This window comes from Phascolarctos cinereus, unplaced genomic scaffold (genome assembly GCF_003287225.1).
Source record: "Phascolarctos cinereus isolate Bilbo 61053 unplaced genomic scaffold, phaCin_HiC Scaffold_3;HRSCAF=262, whole genome shotgun sequence".
Taxonomy (NCBI): Eukaryota; Metazoa; Chordata; class Mammalia; order Diprotodontia; family Phascolarctidae; genus Phascolarctos; species Phascolarctos cinereus.
The window spans coordinates 146333447-146340234 of NW_027555736.1; the positions used below are offsets into that span (position 1 = coordinate 146333447).

The 6788-nt window shown below is 41.9% G+C and overlaps 1 long non-coding RNA gene across 1 annotated transcript; it reads left to right on the forward strand.

The window, feature by feature from the left end:
• The first annotated feature begins 1522 nt into the window (after positions 1-1522).
• LOC110205899 (uncharacterized) lies at positions 1523-6373 on the forward strand. The gene is made up of 4 exons (XR_002323737.2): positions 1523-1586; positions 3604-3684; positions 4007-4190; positions 5525-6373. It is a non-coding gene; the product is annotated as an uncharacterized LOC110205899 (long non-coding RNA).
• The last annotated feature ends 415 nt before the right edge of the window (positions 6374-6788 follow it).

The following is a 6788-nucleotide window of genomic DNA, read 5'->3' on the forward strand; positions in this document are numbered from 1 at the left end:
AGGTTTTTCTCACAACAATTCTGTGAAATGGGTATATAAGTTCTTAATTATAAGGAGAAGAGAACAGAATAGTCACAGGAATTTTCTAATCTAATTAGAGTTGAGACAATGAAGTTTTCCCTACATTTATCTCGGAAGGCTTCCTGGAAGAGAGGACAAAGAGACTTTTTTAGTAATTCCTCATCTTAAGATGATGCTGAAGTCAGAGACCATTGTTAAAAGCTGCTCAGAGTTTATGTGGAGTAGCAGAAAAAGCCTTAAACTTGAAATCAGAAACAAGGGTTCTAGTTCTGTCTCTTACAAACAAGTTGGGTTAACTTAGGTAAATCATTTTATTTCTATGTACTTCACTTTGTCTACATTTAGTCATTTCAGTCACGTCTGACTCTTTGTGACCTCCTCTGGGATTTTCTTGGCAAAGATACTAGAGTGGTTTGCCATTTCCTTTTCCAACTCATTTTACAGATGAAGAAATTGATAATTTTGAACAGGGTTAAGTGACTAGCCCAGGGTCAACACAGTTAGGAAGTGTCTGAGGCCAGATCTGAACTCAGGAAGATGAACCTTCCTGCTTCTCAGCCCAGTGTTTTATCCGATGCACCATCTGGCTGCCCCTTTCCCTGTATGTAGAATGAGGAGACTAGACCAGTGGACTCCTAGCTTCAAAATTCTGCAGTGCTTCCCTTATAGACTTAGAATGAATAGCAATAGGCCAAATATTATAAATCAGCTCATCTGGACATCCTCTTTTCTCTATCAGTTCCAGGGGGTCTAGATCCTGACCTTTAATCCTTGTTCTTAATATTTAATCAACATAAAAAGAAAACTTTCCAGTCTGGGATCAATTTTTACTATATTCTCCCTTACCATCATAATTGAACATTCATACCCAATTTTTCATTTGTGTTGATCCTCCCCTTAAATATACTCCAACCTTTTCTCTACTTTGCTGAGTCCCACCCACCCAATGAAGCCCATCTCTCTGTAAAGCCTTCCCTCACCAACCCAGTCTAAAGGATCAGCTTCCTCTTCTGAACTCTTGTGAACCTTGTTCTCTCTGGACCTTCCAATGATTGGGCACCTCATGCATACTTTCTTGTATTGCTAATTTTTGTAGTCTTGTTTCTCCTACTAAGTTCCTTGAGGGCAAGGATCCTTTCTTGTATCTCTCCTCATATTTTCTTACAGCACTTTCGTCCTGACCTCTCTCTTCTTTACACTTACCACATTTTACTTTGTTAAATTATTTGTTGTTTTACATGCTATCTACCTCCCCTACTCCCCAAATAGTAGACCCCTTTGCTTTTTTAAAAAAATAATATTTGTAAAGCATTTAGCAACCTGGAACATAGTAAGTGGTAATATATATATATATATATATATATATATATATATATATATATATATATACATATATATATATACACACATACAACACACACACACACACACACACACACACACACACACACACACACACACACACATATATATATTCATTCCCTTCCCCTTATTCTCTCTGCAGAACTCTCTACTCTTGGCAGTTGTCCTGGGTTTGATTTTGAGACACTTCTGTATAGTATCAGGTATGACTTGTGTTTGTCCCAACCCACAAATCCCTCTGTGAAAACCTATGATTTTAACTCATGTTTAGCTCTCCCTGGGGGTATTTTCATCTGAAATCAATATTATTAATAAACATTTGAACGTAAAACCTGTTTATTACGAAGCATACAATAAACAGAAATGGTTCTTACATCCAAGTCAAGATAGCAGGGGACAAAACTCATTACACTAATAGGAGAAATCTCAGTAGCTTGAGTGCCAATGGGGACTTTGAAGACTGTCTCTGAGAGTTCTAGGTTATAAATTCAGCCCATTTGGATGCCCTCTTTTTTCTGCCAGTTCCAGGGAGCTTGCTCCAACATCTGGATGCTTGATTTATATGCATCTCAGCTCCAGGCTTGCATGCCCTTCACATTTGCCCAGTAGAGCCAGAGTATAATTTCTACAATTCTTGACTTAGGTGTCTTGACATTCAATGCTTTTGCTGCTGCTGCTTCTCTTTCTGTCATCACCCAAAAGCATCCCTGTGAATGGCTTGCATCTTGAATTCCTACTCTTCTCCAATTAGCATCTATACACTCTCATCCTATGAAATTAAATGGAAGCAAATATTTTCCTTTTAGCATGGCCACTATGATACTCTTGGTATTGTACCCCAGGATATCTCAGAGCACACAGTAGAAACGTAGCAAGTGTCTGTTTATTGATTTATCTGCCTGAAAAACTCAGAGCTTCATTACAACTTCTACAAAAGGATTCTTTTTAATGAATTAGCAAACATTCATTAAAGCTTTAAGTTTTGTGGTACAGATTTTAAAAGTAGATTTTTAACTGATTCAAGTCTGATACCACAAAGAGAGAGACTGACATTGTAATTTCCTCTCTTCTGATCATACTAGATTAGTTTAGATTAATATCTATTCAAAAACCTTCACTTTTCAATCAGAGGCTATCAGAGTAATCATTCAAACCAAACTGCTGAAAGAAAGGACATCTGGCCAGCAGAATATTTTCAGTTGCTTTTCAGGGCCAGTGAGGGATTTTTCTTTGAAAAGTTAGATTACTACTCTGCTAGTTAGAAAGTTTGCATAGGTAGCCCTTATGGATAGGAAGGACTCTTTTAGAAATTCAGCCTGGCACTCTCTAGGTCCTTGATAATCTGGCTCCATATATCTGATCCATAATGATAATGAAATGAAAATTATCATTCCCACTATTTCTCAATACTAACCTGCTTCCTCACTATTCTCGAACTCTCGCCTGTTCATTCCCACCATCTGGAATGCTCTTTTCCACTCTCCCTCAGTCTACCCAATCTCCCATCTATCCATACCCTCCTGTCCTTCAAGGTCATCTCAAGTCTCACCTCCTCAGTAAAGCCTTCCCTGACAGCTCTTGCCCACATGGATCACTCTCTTCTCTAAACTCCCACAAAGCCTTTTGGACACCAGTTACTTCATGCTGTTTTCTAGGATTCTCTCACTGTCAGATAAAACCACTCTATCCCATCACTACCTAATGGTTTTACTTAAGTGCTTTTGTTACAAGGGAAGGTTCAATTGGTGGGGGAAGGAGGATTCCCCCCCTCCATGTGAAAGTCAAGATAAAAGGTTTCAACAAAAGGTATTTTAAAAGATAGTCGAGGCACTGTGATGATCACTCTGCTTATTTTGGTCCCCTTGGGATGGTTTTGAGGTCTGTCTACCCCGGGAATTTCAGATGGAAGATGGGGTAGGAGAGATAATGCCACCTTAAAGACTTTTTCCTATGTTTTTTCATTTGGCTGCACCATAATCTTGAGAGCTAAACCCGGGCAAAGAATGTACATGAATCCAAGTTGGAAATTGTACCCAATGGGTATTGTATACCATCGTTGACTTGAACTGTCACTGTAACCCAATGCTAAATAAACACCTCCTTGTAGGCTTTTTTTGCATGAAAATATGTACATTCACATATATATATATATATATATATATACATATATACATATATATTTATAAATTTACCTTATTGTACCCTTCTCCCCTTGATTAGCTCTTGACTTGACTCTGCCTGTGAGATTGACAGACCTTTGGCCATTCAGAGGACCCAAGGGGCTTTGAAGGATTGGAAGAGGTATGTTTGAAGAGACAAATCTAGAAAACAGAATCAGTAGAACAAGAAATGTTTCCCCCGGTTTCTGTATCTGTAAAATGAACTAAAGAAGGAAACTGCTCAACATCGACAACCAACAAAAAGGAATAGTTAGGAATAACTTCCTTGGAGGCTGTCAACAGTGAGAAGGGAGATCTGTGACTTCATTGGTGGAGGTTGGGGGTGGCACTCCTTCTGTGTCTTAGAGGGTTGCTGTGGATTTAAATGATTTGTCTGTGGCCACAGAGGCAGAATTTGAACCCATGTCTTACTGAATTCAAGACCACCCCCATCTCTTCCACAGTCATGCTGCCTCTTATCCTAACAATTAGAGCCACCCACAAGTGGGATGGAAGACGAAGGTTATTTCATCCCTGCTGAAGGTCTTTTGGGAGAGGCTAAATTACCACAGACCACTTTTTGGGGATGGTGTAAGAGAAGATCCCTAGACTAGTCCATTGGCCCCTGAGACGTTTTCTCACTCTGAGGTAATGTATATGGCAGTCCTCTTCACCTGCTTTCTTATATCTACTTAAAAAACTACCACCCTTTCTGAGCACAAATGCATATGCACTGATTCACAGGCATGATCGCTGGGGGACAACCACTGTAGAATTCCAGAGGTAAGGGACTTTAGACACCATCTCTATTAGAGTACAATCTTTTTTGAGACTAGAGATGGTTTTATTCTTTGTCTTTGTACCCCCACTACCTAGCGTCAAACCTGGAACATAGTAAGCACTTAATAAATTTGTTGATTGATTGGACTAGGTCATTTTCCATACAATTTGTCTTTGTACCCCCCAATGCCTAGCTCAATGCCTGGCACAAAAGAGGAACTTTAAAAATGCTTCTGGAATTGAATTGAACAAGCAAACACCCTGAAGCCTGGAGAGAGAGGGACTGATTTGCCCAAAGGCACATGAAGGAAGTGGCAGAGCCCAGGTCAAACTCAGGTCTTCAGACTGATTCCAGCTGGCTGTTTCCATTGCTCCGTGATGTCCACACTCCCAGCCTGATCTCACATACACTCATACACAGTCCTAGATTCTCAGCCATATATGCTCAGAGGCACACCTCACCCGTATACCCATCCCAGCACACACTCCCACGCATGCACACACAAACACACACTCGTGGCCAGGCTTTGCAGTCTTCCTTTACCCAGTGCAGCTCACTGCCCTCCTGGGAAAATGAAAACACCATGGTTACCGAGACAACTGACTCCCTTCCCACCCAGGGCTGCCCTGCCGGCTGCAGAGAGCAGCCCCGGCTTGTAGCCAAAGCACTTACAGTGCCTCTAAACTGTTTAGAGAGCTTTAGTAAAATATTTGAAATACCAGCTTCCCCAGGACTGCTAGGGGGATGAGGGGTGGGTGGGGCTGAGAGCAAATCCTCCAGCAGGAGAATGTTTCCCCACCCCTAGCCTCCAGTCCCCACATGGAGACCAGGGAGACTCTGGGCTAGAGTCCCAAGCTGCCACCACCTCTAACATGGAAACCCATCTAGAGAGCCACTCTTGCCACTGGGATAATGACATTTCAGAGAATCTTAGAGCTGTTATCGGCTTTAGGGATCATCTAATCCAACCTTCTCATTCAATGGAGAGAAGTCCAGTGTCTGGCTTGAGGTCACAAAGCTAGAGTTAGTGGTAAAACCTCTGGACACCCCCCCCCCTTTTCTTCCCCTTCCCATGTAAATTTCCCCACTCAATGAATGTGTCCTTATTTCTTTTGGAGTGGAGTTAGATATGCCACTTAAGTACTTTGGGGGGGGGCGGAGGTAAGGGCTAAATTTCTTAATCTCTTTCCCTCTCTACCAGCTTTCTCAAAAGCAGCAAAAGGCAAAGAGACCTACAGGTTTGTGACAGTGGCCCCTCCCCTGCTCTCCCATCTCCGGAACCCTGTGTGGGTGTGGCCCAAATAGGAGCAGAAGCCCTGACATTGTAGTCGCACATGGATACAACAGAGACAAGGAACTCAAACAAATTCCTCCTGGTAATCAACTCCAGATGCCATGACCGCTATTTACTTTCGTTGCTTCAAGAGCTGAGTATGACATTGGAAATACTTTCTGGCACCAGACAGGCCGCTGTGGAAATTTTTTTTTGTGGGGGGAAGGAGGAAAATCTTTATTGAAGTATTTCGTGACACAAACACCAGCTAATTGATTTTCTTATTAGTAGCAGATTGTTCTCTGTGCCTCTGCTCCCACCCAACCTTAAAGAAGAAAGGGTTGGAAAATCAGCCCCATCCAGGAATCCTGTGCCAAGTTTCCCCCTCAAGACTTCACCCCGCTCTCCCAACCAACCCAACATTCAGCATCAGATAGCCACCAGAGATTTCCTGAGAAACACAAAGGTTCCACCTCTCTCATCAGCCTAGCAAAAATCGAAGGTTCTGTTACTCCCACCCATAACCACTAGTCAACTTTCATGGTACCTCAACTTCAGAATCCCATCTCCAAAACAAAAAAAGTATCTCTTACCTACTTAGAGAAATTCCACCACTTTCCTCTAGCTTCAAGAGTTGATTTCTGTTATAATGCAAGTAGGAGGGATATTTTTAAAAAAAACCATTCTCAGTCATGGACATCTCAGTATGAATGAGTTTTCAATTATTTCCTCAGCGTAATTTTGAATGGGATGAGGAAGAGGAGACAGAATGAGGACACTAGGGAGGATTCTGCTTGGAGGAGGGTGGGTTGGGGCAGGATGGGGAGGGAATATTTTTGAAGAGAGAAAAAACAGAAGATGCTGGGAGCGGGAGGTAAGGTATCAAAAGACAGATTTCACTCATTTCAGAGTTTTGTCTATGACCTGCCCTGCCCAACTATTTCCCTATAGTCAGTGGAAATTCAGAGATCTGGGGAGCTGAGTCAGAACCTCAACAAAGAAGAAATAACTGAGTCTGTATGCTCCCACAGGGCAAGGAGCAGAGGTCCCCATAGCTCAGTGCCCCAAACAAATAGAGCTATGATCAAAGTGAAGGTGTCCTGATGAAGTGAGAATGCAGTGAAGTTCTAGCCCATGAAGGTCAGAGGGTGACCAGGAAGAGTTTTTATGGGATACAAAACCAAAATAAACT